The following is an 18,062-nucleotide window of genomic DNA, read 5'->3' on the forward strand; positions in this document are numbered from 1 at the left end:
GAATCCAGGACAACCTGCAGAGTGGAAGGTCAGGTGGCCCTTCTCGGAACCTGAAGGTGAGGCTAAGTCCTCCAAAGACAGTCAACTTTAGAGTCTGAGAAACAAAATGGAGCCACCCCTGCCATCCTCAATTCCTTCAAGTCCTGCAAACTACGGACATGCAATTTTGGCATACACACCTACACAAACACCTAAAGCAAACATTAAACATTGTAAAGCCAATTAGACAAAATAATTGCTAATAAAAAAGAATATGTCTTTTTAATTTAAGATAATAGATAAATCAGAATTTTGGAACTCTTGCATTAAAAAAAATCACTGCATGTTTCTTTCCTCTTTCAAAATTATATTTATTAGAAATATGCATTAATAAACAAAGTCACTATTGGGAATGTGCCATGCAGTAGGCTTGACTTGCTGTATATGTCACTAAGTTATACAAGTGACCATGTCTCCTCAGTGTTGCAGGATACTTGATCACATTGTGAAACCAGAGATAGTGAACTGGAAAAACCAGTTTCCTGTTGTGGTATAGCCCAGCCCTAACACAGGCCTTTAACCCAAGAGCTTTCTCTATATAGTGAACAGGTAATTTTGGTGAGGCTGAGTCTCAGCACACACCTTTTATCCAAGAGCTTTCTGTAAATAGGATTAGATAAATTTATCTCTATGTCAAGAGGTGGAGCTAGCACCGAGCTGACAGGGAGTGAACATAAGTAAACACAGGAAGGAGGGTCATTGAGTTGAGGGACATTTAAGAGAGCATGGAGAAGGAAAAGAGAGTTTTCCTTCTGGGATGTGAGCCGAGTAGGAAATGTTTTTTGTTTATTTTGTTTATTTTTTTCCTTCTGCTATTTCAGCTGAGAAGGAAGGTCTCCTGGGTGTTTTCAAGGCCTCTCCAAGGTAAAAGTCTTACCCCAACCTCTTGCTCCTTAATCTTCACTGGGAAAATTGAACATCTGTGATTTTTTTAAAATTCTTTTTGTTTTTTATTTTTAGTTTATATATTTACTTTACATTCAGATTGTAGCTCCCTCCTCTCTTTCTAGTCCCTCCCTCCACTATAGTCCCTTCTTCACTATATCCCTCTTCCCCTTGTCCTCGGAAAAAGGGAGCCCCCTCCACCAACCCACCCCAGAACAACATGTTGCATCAGGACTAAGCTCCTCCTCATCCACTAAGGCCAGGCAAGGCAGCCCAGCTAGGGCAAAGTGATCAAAAGCAGGCAGCAAAGCCTATGTCATAGACAGTACCCACTCAGCTGACTAGAGGGCCACATGAAGATTAAACTGTACTGGATTTAGTTTTAAAACAACACCTCAGTAAAACTTAGTATCTGTGAAGTGAAGTAATTTTAAAACTTATTTTAAAAACAAAGGAGGGAGGGTGGAGAGAGGGCTCAGAGATTAAGAGCACTTGCTGCTCTCCCTAAGGACTTGATTTCTGTTCCTAGTACCCATGTCTGGTGGGTCACAGCCACTTATAACTCCAGGCCAGCTCAGCGAATGCTCTCTTCTGACCTTTTCAGTCACCTGTATACACATACACAAACACACACACACAAACATACACAAATAAATCTTATAAAATAGAAAAAAAATCACTCAAACAATGCTTAGGAAAGGAAATAGTTTAGAAATGCCTTAAAAATTACAAATGGAATCAGTCTTTTGGGTCTAGAGGAGATATGGTGACTGCTCTGAATACCAGGTGGCCATGACGTTTGACTAGCTGTAAAATGGGCACACACGCAAAAACAATAATATTGTGACAGTAAACACAAGACAAATCTATCTTATTCAGATAGATAAGTGGCCAGTCATTGGTTTATAAGGAACAGCAAATCTCAGGTTCCTTTTTATATTTAGGTTTTGAAAGTTTACTGTCTTAAATTTTATCTCAAGACCGTGTACAAATCCTGAATCTAAAAATAAAGTTTAAAAACATTTGGAGTGGAGGAGATCTAAGAGAGGTGGGAAAAGCAACTATTTCAGCATGGTGGGTTACAATGAAATTATCTCACTGCTGGATAAAGGAACCTACAATGCCGAAATCAGTTACAGCCATTGACAATTTTTTTTTTTTTTTATTCTCCATTGTCAGTTAAGATAAAAAACAGCGCATCTTAAAACATTTCCCACTAATCAGATTGAAAAACTAAAAGATCCTTCAGGGCTCTCTTACATCCTTCCATTTCAAAAGGGCTCCTTGGTAAATTGGGATGTCCAGCAACAAGTTTGGGATTATCTTTTTTGGGAAAGCAATGTATAATGTTGGTTTGTTTTTTTTTTTTTAGATAGTAATATTATTATAACAGAATCATATTTTAGCTTAACTTCAATTTCAGAATCAATAAATGACATTCTATTTGAAGACTATCAGTTCCAAGCAGTATTAAGAGTAAATGCTGGTGCTCTTAGCACACACAGGTATTTCTGAGATAATCCTTCTGAATTATGCTGCATCTTTGTTGATAGTGGCTGTTCCTTCACACACACAGTACTGTAGAAGCAAAAAGAAAAAAAGAAGTGATTATTCAGATAACTGTGGGTGGAAAACTCTTAACGAACCAAAGAGATCATACCCTCAGGCGGCTTCATATTATGAATGAAACTCACGTGGTTAATCAAGTGAAAGAAGACGTATGCCATGTGTCTCGGGATTTCCACAGAGGCAAGTGTGTTTCCAAGTTAAAAGAAGACAATACAGTTATGATTGACTATGCTTTGCCTGTCGTCAGTACAATTAAAAAGGGCTTTTGTAAGCCAAGAGAAGAGATGGTGCTGAGTGGAAAGTATGAGTCTGGGGAACAGTTTCTTCCCCTCACCAGCGAGAGATTTGCCATTCCAGAAATACTCTTCAATCCCTCTGGCACCAGCATTCAGGAGATGGGGATCCCAGGAGCCACAGTGTATTCGATTCAAAGCCTACGTGAAGAAATACAGGAACATATTTTTTAAGCACATTGTTTTGAATGGAGGAAATGTGCTTTTCCCAGGATTCAGAGATCGTATTTACTTAAGAAGTCAGGTGTTTGATGCCAGTAAATCATGACGTTTCTATCAAGTTGCCTGCAAGCCTGTTTCCTTACTCCTGGGAAGGTGTAAAATGCTTTTACTTACTCCTGGGAAGGTGGAAAGTTGATATCTGAAAACGACTACTATGAAGATATGGTTATTACAAGAGAAGATTATGAAGAAAATGAACATAGTGTCTGGAAAGACACATTTGATATTTAAGAAATATTTCTGAAGGAAAGTCTTGGAAAGTTTAATTTCAAAGTTCCTTTTAAAGGAGTTTAAGGACTGTGCTACCTTTAATCTAACCATAAAGTCTTGAACTTACATAAGTATTTTGAGTCATGCTTGATGTTCTCAGGCTTCTTTGGTAGGCTATTACTGTAAACTGTAATTCAGCCTGCATTTCATTTAGTAGTTAGACTACTATGACAATACTTATACTGTTTCTGATAATAGATTATTTTCCATGAGAGAGTGAAAGAGTAAATGTTTAATTCTTTGTAGTTGAAAACTAATTTAAATATCCTACCAGTAAAGGTTTTCCTTAGAAGATACTTGGTATAATTTTGGCTGTGCTTGGCTAAAGTCTACAGCCTGAGTCTGCTCTCTTAGAAGTATTTTATTTAAAGTTTGTTATTCTTATTTGTACACAAATAAAGTTGGAAAGACCGATATTAAAAAATATTCTATAAATTCTTTTTTATGAATTTCAAAAGAGAAGGCTTATCTTTCGTTGGAATTATTATTCTGCCATGAAACACCATGACCAAAAGCAAGTTGGGGAAGAAGGGCTTTATTTCACTTGAAGGTCCATATCACTGTCCATCATCAAAGGAAGTCAGGACAGGAACACAAATAGGGCACAATCCTGGAGTCAGGAGCCAATGCAGAGGCCATGGAGGGTTAGTACTTACTGGCTTGTTCCTCATGGCTTTGATCTGCCTGCATTCTTATAGAACCCAGGACCACAAGCCCGGGTATGGAACTACCCACAGTGGGCAAAGCCCGTCCCAGTCAATCACTAATTAAGACAATGCCTTCCAGTCAGATCTTCTGGAGGCTCCCTCCTCTCCTATGGCTTTAACTTGTGTCAAGCCGACATAACACTAGCCAGTACAGCCATGATGGTTTCATTCAGTATGTGCTCAATCCTTAGTATGGCAATCCCTCACTCAATAATCAATCCTGATTCAGAGTTGAAATTCTCTGCCTGCAAATAAGTTCTCTGACATTTTAGTTTCCTAGTTTATTTCAAATGAATATACTAAGTCTGTTGCTCTTACATTTAAACTTCAAAAAAATAATTGTAAACTTTGAAATGATCTATGCCAAAATACTATGAGCACAGTAGAAGGTCAAGTTAGAATAAGCATGTTAATTCCAGTTACTTCTGAGCCGAAGACCAGATGTTGTCAAGGCCTCCTATCCAGGGGCCCACTTGTCTGGGCTGCTTTTGACAGGCTCTGGCTGCCCTGTCACTTCAGTGCCTTCGGTGGCTGGAAATTAAGCTTCCTGTCACCATACCCAACAATATTTGTAATCTCATTTACTTAAAGTCTTTTTCTCTAAGTCAGATTGTATAGAATAGAACATATGTATCAAGAGTAAACTATTTTCATACTCTATGAGATTTTAGTCTGTAATGTATAAAAATTTTTAAAGATTTATTTTTTTTATTATTTGTACAGTACTCTGCCTGCATGTATACCTACACAGCAGAAGAGGGCACCAGATCTCATTATAGATAGTTATGAGCCACCATGCTGGGAATTGAACTCAGGACCTTTGGAAGGACAGACAGTGCTCTTAACCACGGAGCCATCTATATGCAAAATATTTAATGAAGGCTGACATATGCTAGAAATACATTTTTATTTACTATTTTGCATTTTATTAATAGTTACCTCAAGTTTATTAACATTTATGGTAAGTTTAAATAGAAGTCTTTGGGTTTGTTAAAGGGCAAAGTTGCACTTTAAAGACTTAATTACCCTTAGTTCTTTGGCCACACATCAAGCTGGAAGCAGAATTAGTATTGAGATGAACCAAGCAAAGGAGACTCATTTCATGTCAAGAAAGGCTAAAAAAGGAAAGAAAAAGGACAAATTTTGAGTTGGTAGTTTGGGGGTAATGGCTTTGCTTTGAATATTATACAATATATAGGAACATCATGTAGTACCCAAAGCATACTTAAGTTGTGTATTAATTTAGGAAAAAGAACAAGTAAATTTTATCATAAGGGAAGGCTGGGCGATCGAACTTCAGAAAACTAGAAAAATTCTGCTTAACCTTGGGTCTATCAGATTAGTCTTTGTCAGGGTCTGGCTGGGGGCGGGGAGTGTAGTGGTTTGAATAGCAATGGCTTCCATAGACTCATCTGTTAGAATGCTTGGCTCATGGAGAGTGGCCTTATTAGGAGGTGTGGCCCTGTTGTAGGAGTGGCCTTGTTGGAGGAAGTGTATCAGTGTAGGGCGAGGTAATATATGCTTTTGCTCTACCCTGTGTAGAACACAGCCTGAAGATCAAGATGTAGAACCCTGAGCTCCTTCTCCAGCACCGTGTCTGCCTGCATTCTGCTGTGATGATATTGGACTAAACCTTTGAACCTGTAAGCTAGCCCCAGTGAAATGTTTTCCTTTGTAAGAGTTTATACTTTATTATAACTCCACTTTGACCTTGTCTGTACTGATAGGGTCCATTTAGGCCATCAAGCCAGAACAGAGAGCTCCAGCAATATTTTCATTTAACAACTTGATATGAGGCTCCACAGTTATTCATAATCCATAAATTGAATGTAGGTTATTGTCACGTGGAAAATGAATACTAGGATGATATACCACAACGGACCGCATGAGTCAACATCCTAAATACCTTGACAGGGTACACAAATCACCTTTTTATACTACTTTTCACTGGAAATTAGTAAGTAAAGCTGCTTTTATTACTTCAATAACAATATTTCCCCCAAATATACCCTTGACAGTACTGACAGGATTACCGGTTCAGGATATTGAAAGAGGTTTGCACTTATCCTCTGTTTCAAACACACACATCACCAAAGTGAAGTGTTCTGAGATGGGCAGCATGCCAGCTAATGGAACAGCTCTGGCAGAGAAGTTGGTTGACCTCTCTAACTGCCATCATTACAAGCAAAATAACTTGGAAATGGCTTCATTGTTATGCCTTTTCCCACCTTTGATGTTTCTCTTAGAATTACAACGTGCTTGTAACTTGTGCTTGTAAAATAATGGCAATAATTAAAATATTAATAGAAGAGGTCTGTTATCTATTTTGCATCAGTTTTGTAAAATTGCCTGTAATATTGTGAAAAGTCAAGTAAGAAAGACAATAAAATCCTTTTCACATTATTAAACATGTGAACTAAATGTACTAACCACATCCAGAATAAGAATTACATATGCTTCTGTAATTTAGATTAGTTAGGAGGTTTTTGTTTTTTAGTAAATAGCCATTATAGTTGTTGTTGATTGAGACATGGTCTTCCTCTGACTCATACTACTCTGTAGCTCACTATATTCACTGTGTAGTCCAGGCCAGTCTTGTTGTTATATTCTCTCTCAATAATGCTGGGACTATAGGCACTAGCCACAGTACCCAGAATATTTCTTTTTTAAATATATCTTTTGCATTTTTATTAATTATTATTATTTGTTACAATTTATTTACTTTGGATCCCACTGTAGCCCCCTCACTTGTCTCCTCCCAATCCCCCCTCCTGCCCTCTTCTCCCCCTATGACCCTCCCCTAGTCCACCAATAGGGGAAGCGCTCCTCCCCTTCTATCTTACCCTAGCCAACCAGGTTTCATCAGAACTGACTGCATTGTCTTCCTCTGTGGCCTGGAAAGGCAAGGGGGAGGTGATCAGAGAGCCTGCCACTGAGTTCAGGTCAGAGACAGCCCCCGTTTCCATTACTAGGGATCCTCTTGGAGACTGAGTCTATGGGTTACACCTGAGCAAGGATTTTATGTCCTGTCCATGCATGGTCCTTTGTTGGGGTATCAGTGCCTGTAGGGCCCCTAAGGCCCAGTCTTTTGGCTTTGTTGGTCTACTTTTGGAGCTCCTATCCCCTCCAGATCTTTCTATCTTCCCCTTCTTTCATAAGGTTACCTGCACTCTGCCAGTGTTAATTGTGTTATAAGGTGCTATCCAGTTTATTGGAGAGAAAGGGCATCGGTTGTCTTGGTCTTACCCAGTAAGTTTTGCCCAGGCTCACAATATTGAACTAGCATTTCTTCCCATAGAGAGTGTCTCAAATCTATTCAGAAAGTTGTTGGTTCTCTCCAAAGCAAATATTGCCGCTTTTGCCCTATTGCAGTGAGAACATATTGTCTAACAGGTTAATGTTTTATTTACCTTCATACTGGTGATAAAATCTATTCTTTGTGAACCTCTAAGGACTCCCTCTCCAGCAACTTACAAAAGAATATCTGTCGTCTAGCCATGGGATTTTGCTTAGAGGCCTGTGGACTCTGAAGCTGAATTAGCCATTCACATGAAGCACCTCCATTCATGAGTTAATTAAATATTTTAGTTACCTTATAAATTGGCATATTTCTGTGTTGCTTTTCTTTTTATCCTGAGCTGGTCTTCCCCTTCCTAACTCCCCACCACCTGCATTTCCATGTAAGGCTTTCCCAGTCTTAGAATTCCTCCCACTCCACTTTGATAGAAGATTTCTGCCATCCTAAGAATGTACGTGTGTCAGGTATCTGTAATATCAGTGCCTCCTCCCTTGTGTGTGCATTCTGTTCCCCTTAAACCATATTCCCAGTCTTCCTGTGCAGCTGGGGTGGCTATGTGGCACCTACTTCTAACGAATAGGAAACATGCTGTGAGGGTTTCTATGGAGACTTGCTCTCTATCTCCATATAGTAGACTAACCCTAACACTTCTCCATCTCATTTTTGCCTGGTAAACAAAAGCGACAGCTTTTAAAGTTGCTAGTATATTGTGGATACAAGACAACAATTTTTAAGCTAAATACAGCATGGCACAATTAGTGAAACTGAAATGCATAAAAATTGCTTTTGAATGTCAAAACCAAAACCAATAGCAAGAATTTTCAACAGAGTAAAACATCCAGTTTTAAATTTTTTTTTCTTTTTTATTTTTTACATTAACTATAATCCTTAACACAATAAAAATGATGCCTTTTGAACTAGTCTATTAATTACCTCAGAAAAAAATAAATTATTCTACAGATGCTTGAAAGATAGATGTTGAAGTCTAATATTTATTCATGACTGTACAACAAAGATTATAGTAAGCTATGGAGAATGACACACACCTACAATTCCAGTAGTTAAGACACCAAAGCAAACAGATAGTAAGTTTGAAGGAAGGCTGGTTTGGCCTATCTCAAAAAATAAAAAAAGACAACCAAATATTAGAAGTATTTAGGTGGCAACTGCAGCTTTTAGCAAGATAATATGTTTTATTTTGTCATTAGAGAAAAATAATTAATTGTCCATTGACTGTTACCAGTGGTCACCTTATTATGACATCTAGAAACTAAAAGCAGCCTTCGCTAGAATTGTCAGTGCAATGCTTAGGTTTTCATGAGTATGTCTATCAAGGATGATTGTAATCCCCTTGTCCAAGCTACTGCCTTATCTAATGAATGAACACAACAGTATTTTAAGTCTCCTCACTGTCTCTGGCCCTTCCCACTCCATTATTCAAAAAGTTATCTTCAGAACACCATTATGCTGCATTCTTATGACAACTTACTTGTGTCTTTCCATGCTCTTTCCAAGCATTCTCCTCACACACCACCTTCTCTGTACCCAGTTGCTTTTAAGCAATCTTCTATTACTTCAGCTTTCTAAAAGTCACAACATCATGACAATCTACCCTTCCCTCAAATTAATGCCGTATCCTGCTGGTACATATTTTAAGGTATTTTGTCTTATTTTTTTGTCAATTTGCCATTTTGTAATTCTATATTTACATGAATAATCACCACATTCTTAGATTGAGCAATAGAAGAGAAAAAAACAAAAGCATTAGTATATAGCCACTTTGTCTTCTCTTCTCTCTCATAGCTTTTGGCAAGGCAATATATAGTTTTGCTATGAATGCTAAGATAGTTGCTGATGTAGAAAGAGACATAAATCATTCACCTGAGATATTCATTTCTAAGTAAGAATGATATGTCTTTTGATTAAGATTTATATTTCTAATATTTCAGAGCTCTTACTAAGAGCAATTTATATTAATGTACAGTATTTTGACTGAGTATTCATAGTCTGCAAAAATATTTCACTAAGGTTTATGTTTTACTTTATTCTTTGTGTGAATAATGAGATGCTTAATTCATTAGTCATGCCTCAGTTTTTAAAAATGTTTTCATGAATTTATATTTTGCAATCACTCATTAACTTGGTTCTGTGTGTGTCGTTATGTTGTCTTTTTAAAAAAATACATAATTTATATGAATATAAACTTGAATGAGCATAAACTTTAGATGATAAAAATCTAGATTAAGTATGATCACCTACTAAGTGTGCACCTAGGGCCAATATGATGCATTTTATATAGGGACAGAGCAGTACTACCTAAAGCAGTCATTGTAAACAACACTTATGGTAGTACAGCTACATGCAATTAATCCAGGTTTCAAACACTTTAGTTGCTTTCCTGTGCAGGTAAATGCCAAAGTGTGTGCTGGTTGTGTTTATTTGGTTGTTTTGGTTTTGCTTATTTGCTGTGGAACACATGAGCCACACTGATGTGGAGGGGATAGACAGAAGCGAGGTTGTAAGGAAAGGCTGCTTCACATATGGTATTGTGACTTGGAGCAACATGATAGTAAACGGAGATTACAGGTGCTCATAGATGACATGTGTAGTAGAGTTCCCTCAGTTATGCTAGCTCCAACTCAACTGTCTAGTGAGTGATAGCTCAGGCTCTGGGGTGCAGAGATGTTCTTTTGCTACCAGACATCTTCCCCAGGACATGGTGGCTTGTGCCTGTGGAATCAAGGCTGGGGGCCTGACAAGGGAAAAGGGTAACTTTATCAGCTGTTCAGGTGAGGAACTGAGCAACCTCCAGAAGAGGTCTCAAGCCTGTGCTAAGACAGCATTTGAACAAACCAGCCACGGAGCGTGTTTCTCTCTCTTTCTAACTCCTTGGCTTGGTCTAGAAGCTGCACTTCTTTTAAATTAACTGAATTTTGAAACATTACCTGTTATGCTGTCAGCCCTTCAACTCCTGAATTGTTGAATAGAAATTTATAAGCATTGAGCCTAGGTTTTTAATTATTATAAAAAATTATACTTCAGTGACAAGTTCAAGAAGGAATTCAAGCCAATCCTATAAACCTTGGCCAAGACTATAAACCCCACCCGAAGCATGTGACTTGGTCCTTGGGTATAGGATAAAGACTCTTGTGCTGCTAAATTTACATGGCTCTAAAACTACCTTCTTAATACTTATGTCAATAGTCATAATTAAATCATTTCCTCAGTTTTGAATTCAGAAGCTTCTCATTACAATGAACAGCAGGAAATGAACGTGGCTTTTCTATGAAATGCGGTCTTTTTAAGCAACATTTTAAATAGAATGAAAGTGTATTTTTAAAAAATAGTTATTTTTACAGTCTGCAAAAAAAAAAGAAAGAAAGAAAAGATGTTTGTAAAGCAGAGGTTTGGCAGAAATTTAAATTCCACTAGGGTTAGCGCTTCCTGAAATCAAAATATGTGCTCCAGGTTTCACTAAATTGCATTCTGTTTGTCCACTATTCCACTTAACACGAGAAATCACATATGAATGTAAAGTGGGGTTGATCAGTTAGGGATAAAAATGTGACAGGAATACTTGAGTCAGAAATTAAAGCCCAAATGGGAACCCCTGGCTGATTTGGCATCTCTACACCCCTTTCGGCAGAAGTAAAACATTTTCTCTTGCTGAAACACTTCGGATTGTGTGATCATTTGAAAGAGGGGGCAAGACCTATTTCTAGTATGTGAAGAAAACCATGGTTACTGAAGGACTGAGAATAAATGGTGACTGCATTTTCGGGCCTGAGCAAGACATTTGTAAGACCGCTCCCTCAAGGCTAAGGAAATATCATAATAGAGATGATTGAAAGAATGTATCTGCAAAACAATTTCAACATTTCTTTTTCTGGGAAACTTTGGGTAAGGAGATTTTTTTTTAATGCTATGTAATTGCAATTACTGCACTTTGATCGGTGTGAAGGAGCTCATTCTCCTAGTGTAGCGAATGCCTGTCTAATTCCAGAAAGTCACTTCTTTATGTGAACATATGCAGATATCCAGTAATGAGCAATATCCTATCATTACTTACAATAAGTTTAAAACTTCTGGTAGTGAAATAATTGTGATACAACTGTAATTGTCCAATTTCGGAGTCAGGAGAGCGTGCTGTTAACAGTTTTCCTAATAATTAGCTTTGGTAATTCATTTATAGTAGCAGATACTTACAAGGATGTTTAAGTATGGCCAGCGCTTTAGTCTTACCTTGTCTTTTCCTTGAAGAGGGAGAGGAGACATGAGCTGACAAAGAGTTTGTTACAGTGAGAAGTTTCTGAACTCAACAACAAATGGACATCAATTCTATAAATTACAATCTGAACATAAACTGCTTAATGCTAATGTTTAATGGTTCATATGTTTCATGTGTTTTTAAAACCACACTCATTTTTAAGTTAAATGCTATAAAATGCTCATTAAGGCTTGCCTTGAATATTTTTACAATTATTTATTCATTATTTGTGTGTGCATGTATGTATGTATGCAGTTACCGGCATGTACCACTGAGCACCTGTAGAGGTCAGAGGACCATCTGAGGAGGTCAGTCCTCTCCTGCCACCATATGAGTCTCTGAGAAGCGAACGCAGGTCATCAGGCTTGCCGAAGAAACCCCCTATCCATATAAGCATCTCACTGTCAGTAAAATCTTTTAAAGTATAGTCTGTTGGTCAAATGATGTTAAATGAGAGAGAGTGCAAAACTTGGGTCTGTAAGTTTCTTCTCTGAGGCCTTATATTTATCAGAGATTCAAGACATTAAGTAAAATATCAGTTTTACACATATGAGAAATATCTTTCAACCCCACCTACAGATATTGGATTTGCAGGAGGGGATTGAGCATGGAAGCCAGTCATTTTGTCATTGGCTAGTGACAGCTTAGCCAGTTCCTTCTATCACACAGAATACTTTTCTTTTCACTTCAGCCAGCTGCCTCCTGTGTGAGCCCACCCAGTCCTATAGACCTCTCCATAGCTCTGTTTCCATTTGTCAATATTATTTATAATTGAAGGAAGACACTTTGCTATGTCCACATTGTTCAAATACAGTAAAATAACATATATATATATATATAAAACATATATATATATATATATATATATATATATATATATACAGAGAGAGAGAGTTATAGAGTTATGTAGTTCAGTGAAGTCCATTCCGCATTGATTCCAGCCACAGCCACATGGCAAGACTCTGTCTCATGAAGAATATGCTGATCAATAACTGCACATATGGAAAACCAGAAGTAAGTTCTACATGAGGGAAATTAGTGTATACCCCACAAGTGCGAATATCATGTTTGATTGAGCAAAAAAATATTTATTGGAAATAGTAGCTGAAGAAAATAAATTCTAAGGTATTTATAGTCATCACTATATTAACATTTTACAGAAAAGAGAGGGTAAAAGGGTTAATAACTTTTGTACTATTATGATCTTAACAAACTAAAGAAGTGTCACTTTGAAAACGTGAAAAAGCTGTGAGAATGTTATCAGTAGTTGCCATCTAAGTTGCCAGTGTTTCCACGTTCTTGGCATCATGTTCAAGGAGATGAAATAAACGCACACACAGCAACAAGAAAGTATTATTCAAAAGCAAAGTGAAGGTATAAATCAGAAAGAAACACAATCAGGAATGACAGCGGGACACATGAATGAGGGTACTCAAGGGACGAGCTTTTTATTTTGAAGATTCTTTTTCTAAGAAAAAGAAGGTTTGGTTACTCAGGGGTTTAGGGCACGTAGTTCTCTGTTCTGATTGGCAGATTTGGAGTACGTAAGGCTTTGTTCAGTGCACAGATCCCTTCCCACAAAGCATGTCAGTCATATGCAATATGATATATAAGTGTACAGTGGTAAATAAACTTCACTTAGAAGGCACAATTTTGTGCATGCACCCGGAAGTTCCACGAGAGGGCAGTAGTGACAGTTATGAGGAGAAAGAGAAAACTACTGTTTGCAGAAATGCATAGGTATAGCTTGATGCAGGCAGGATCCTCAGAATGTAGCAGTATTATTTTTTATGTGTATATATAACATAGTATATTGAATAATAATATTTATCTCTTCTTCTAAAACTGTAGTAGGCAGTGGAGTAGACAGCAACCACATGGCAGTTAGGAATGACTTCAAATGTACTTCGTCCAATTAGAAATAAATGACTGTGAGTTTAAAACCCTCACCAATAAGGATGTTTGGAAAAAAACTATAAGGAATCATGTTGTTTTGCATTTACTCAATACTGAGTGTAATATTGTATAGATATATGCATATACTTGAATATTTTCGAATGAATTTATTTCATGTGGGCTGAGAATGCTCAACCCATTCCATATCTATCTAACAGTATCCCAGAAGCTGGCACGAGAACCTCCTTACTGAGTTGCTGGTTGATGGAGTCCAAGAGATTTCCAAAACAATGTAAGCGGTGTCTATTGTGGTTGGTTGTCTCCTGGAGGTGTAGAGTAAGAACCTGTTCCTGAAGACACTGTGTCCTTTAGACACAGGGTGTGAAGGATCCAAGCCAGATCTGGACTGAAAAATTTCTCCCTGAGGACTGCCCTTCATGGTAGTGGAAGATGCTACTCAAGCTGCCAATGGAAGGAAGCACCCATTAGTCCTACGCCACTGTGATGCCTACCAGTCAAAACAATGACCTGCGTTACAAGATATCCCTAAAAGTGTAAAAGTGACACTGATAGGCAATAGTCGTCTAATGAGAACTAAGGCACAGTCAATAGGAAGGAAACCATGAAGGCTTACTTTGCTTAAATAATGGACAGTAGATACTTCCTTAAACAAACTAACTTATAACAGCTTAAGCTTTGTTCTAAATTAGGCTTTCACCACTGTGCAGCACCATAGACCAGGAACTCCAAGGCCAACCTGCCATAGACTAAAACCTCCAACAGTAAGGGCCAAAATGGTCTTTAGACTTGGTAAGCCGGTTCTCTGGGATTTGGTGAGAGTAACTGAAAACTAACTAGACATCAAATTTTGTACACCACATAACACATCATACCTTTCTAAAGGTGCTTAAAGATCTTTATTCACCATCATTACACAACCGGAAGGACACTATCCTGTTCTCACTCTATACATGAGGAAAATATAGTTTACACCTTGTTTGCTTTCTCCGGTGTTTCAAAGTTAGGGAGTGTACTGGGATGTTCAGGGACGCTGGGGACACTTCATAAATTTCCCACATATTATTTTTCTTTGTTTCTAGTTGTATGCATCCCTCCCATGATTTTTGTAATATGTAGTAGATGTAATAAAAGCATTATAGACTGCTTCTTAGGTTTCTCATCATAAAATAAGTTGGTTAAATAAATACTTTCACATTTATGATTCAAAATTTTTAAATTCATGTATTTACAAGCTAAGCTAATTTGGAACATTGTAGTGCTGTCCAGTGTAATTGCAATACTGTTAAGATTCTTATTTGGAGTTGGTTGAGTACGTAGTTGGTAGAGTGGATGTCTAGCATGAGTGTGATCTCATCACGAATAACCGGGGTATAGGGATTACATGGCTGTAATCTTTCACACAGGTAGAAAGCAGAAAGATCAGAAGTCAGGTTTATCACAGATTACATAGAGGGTATGTAAGGCCACCCTGGGATACTTAACACTCTCAAAACAACAGCAAAAATGTAAGCAAAAGCAATTTATATATGTTTTCTTTAACCAAAACGATATGCCAGCACTTTTGTAAACGTTAGATTTAATAATCCTTTATAAAGTGCCTTTTAAGCCGGATTTCATTAGAATACGTTCCCTCGGCTATTTGACGACTGTGAAGGAGTGGGGGAAGGAATAGAATGTGACAAAACTATGACAAAGGGGTTAGGAAAGACATTTCAGGAACACAGAGAACTAATTAACTCAGACATATGGTTCATCTCACTCTGGAAAGAGCTAAATGCCTTTTACGCACCCCAACTTTAAAAGTACAATGCTGTGTCAACTCATGTGGACATAAATAGAAAAAGCACTAGAAAGCACTGATATTTATAATACATGCTAGTTTTTTTTTTATTTGTTTTATTCTTAGTTACATTTTATTAACTCTGTATCCCAGCTGTAACTGCTCCCTCATTCCCTCCAAAACCCTCTCTCCCTCCCTCCCTCATCTCCTCCCTGCCGCTTTCCAAGTCCACTGATTGGGGAGGTGCTAGTTTTTACACAATAAAACATTTTCCTTTTAGTTGAGCATTAATTCCTTTATGTACAACTAAGGCATGAGCTACATTGGCTAAATGATTATTCAGGGTCTGAGCAGTCTGCCCAGTATGACTCATGGCTAATGCCCTGGTGGTAGCTCCAACAGCCGCCAATGAGATGGTGGTAACAATGGTGGCTGTAGTTCCAAGATCCCTTTTCTGTCTGAAGAGAGTCCTAGCGTGAGGGGCATCAATGGGCACAGGCACTCAGTGAGGCATGCGAGTAACCAGGGCATACCTAAATTTACTAGCATTCAACTAAAAGGAAGCTTGATGGTGTTCAATCAGAGGATTGACTTCTTGCAGGAGCAAATTGATACCCTATGGCAAATCGCTCAACCTGGCTGTCAATGAAAGTATGCTGGACTTTGTGTCACTAGCATACAACATGAGAATTTTTCCTGTGCTGCAAATCTGTCTAAACAATTGTCGAGCTATATTTTAGGTAATTGGACTGGAGAATTCGATACTACGATGGAGCAGCTGAGAGTGGCCATTGTCACAGTAAATTCTACCAGAGTGGATGCAGGACTAGCCACAGGATTATCAACATGGATTGCTGCAGCCATGAATCATCTGAAGGAATGGGCAGGCATGGGAGCGTTAGCAGGCCTTCTGGTGCTGGTCTCCTTGGTTTGCCTGTGGTATATATGCAAGATTAGAGTCTCACAACAGTGTGATGCAGCCATGATCATTCAGGCCTTTACAGCCATTGAAGCAGGACATTCTCCCCAAGCATGGTTGGATACCATAAAAAGCTAAAATGATACGCTCAGGATGCGAGGCTAAGCACTGCACTCAGGGTCAGCCGCTTTGGACCCAGAGAAGAGCATGTCTGATTGCATGCGGGTTGATGCCCCAGGTCCCGCCTCTGAGAAAAAGGTATCAGACGGGTCTGATGCTCTTTGGGTGGATGACACCTAAATGAACATCGGTACAAAGTCCCAATTTATTTCTAATATCAGAGATCAGACCTCTACTCTTGCCTGATGCGTCTAAAATAAAAAGGGGGAACTGTAGAGAGCTGCGGAATGCTATGCCTTAAAGATGGAGCTGGTTTCTGCCTTCCACCTTCCCGATGGTGAGTGCTCTCTGTCATGAACAATTCCACATTTGGCTAAGGCTGAGGATCTGGCTTGCTTCCATATATGTGGACCTATCTGCATTGCCCACGTGGCACGCCTGGGTTGGCTACCCAGAGGCTATTTAAGCTGTGGGCTGGCTTTCCCCAGGGTCCGAGGATTGTTCAAGGTTCCTGAATAAACTGCATTGAAAAAAATAAATAAATAAATAAATAAATAAATAAATAAATAAATAAATAAAACAAAAAAAGAAAAAAAAACATTTTCCTTTGGCTAACTCGGTGTGCCAATACAATATTTTTTTTCTGGGTGATGTTAAATGATTATCTGAAAGTATTCATGATGTATATTAGACTATATTTTATTTTGATAAAAATACTACAACAAAGAAAAGGTATGCCAAAAATAAGTATAGTTTCTTCACTGCTTTATAAATTAGTGGATAAAAAAACACTTTCTATTTTCACTTGTAAAAGAGTGATCAAAAATATGCATATTGGTATAATACACCTCTACCATGATCTGCCCAGCTCCATAAGCATACTACCTGGATTATGTTGTGAACTGTGTATTTATCCTAAATGTAATGAAAGAATTAGTTTTGGTTGAGACCGGCATGCTTATATAAGGCCTACTTACCAAGTATTTCCCGATGAAGACTTTTTTTTTTTTACAACAAAACTTAAAATAGAAACTTTTAAAATATGAAATCATTTTCAGTTTTCCAAATGATTTTTCTTGACAGACATTTATTGGAAAGTTTTATTGCTGATAGTCATAAATATATCTATTTGTGGCTGCTATTCCAAGTCTCAGTGATTAAGAAAGGAAACTTACCCTTCATTGTCTTGAAAGGAGAATCTCTGCCTCATGCATCTGCTGAGGTTCCCTACCATATCATTTTTTTTTTCAAAATTATTACTCAAACCTCATCTAATAAGTAATGGTTTGCAGACTTGTCAGTACAGCAGAATTCCCTGGTGGGCTTATTAAAAAGCACATTATTGGGTCCTACCTAGTAGATTGATTAGGACTCAGATGAGAGAAGTGTTTCCATACTTATGAAGTCACATTGACACTAGCCTGACAATGCATTTTGAGAACCTCTCTATGTCAGGAAAGTCCAATGGCATGTTCTAACAGCTGTGAATGCTGGCTAAGAGTTGTATACACAAGTTAGCATTTATTGATGAAGACTTTGTGATAAGCATTTGAAAACTATCCTCAAATACTGTGTTAAAAATCCATTAAAGAGAACAGTGATTTTTCTTTTATATGACAAAGAATAAGTCCTTTGTTTATCATAGATATATCACTTGAATATAAACTAGTTCTGGTAGAAACATGAAAATACCCAAGAATTTAAAAGTTATTATTTATTTATATGCTATCTTATATAAATGACTCATTTTAATGTTGAATATTCAGATCCTTTAAA

General features: G+C 37.8%; 1 pseudogene; it reads left to right on the forward strand.

The window, feature by feature from the left end:
- Positions 1-2,097: 2,097 nt before the first annotated feature.
- On the forward strand, positions 2,098-3,239 carry LOC110542011 (actin-related protein 6-like; annotated as a pseudogene).
- The last annotated feature ends 14,823 nt before the right edge of the window (positions 3,240-18,062 follow it).

This window comes from Meriones unguiculatus, chromosome 21 (assembly GCF_030254825.1).
Source record: "Meriones unguiculatus strain TT.TT164.6M chromosome 21, Bangor_MerUng_6.1, whole genome shotgun sequence".
NCBI classification, from domain to species: Eukaryota; Metazoa; Chordata; class Mammalia; order Rodentia; family Muridae; genus Meriones; species Meriones unguiculatus.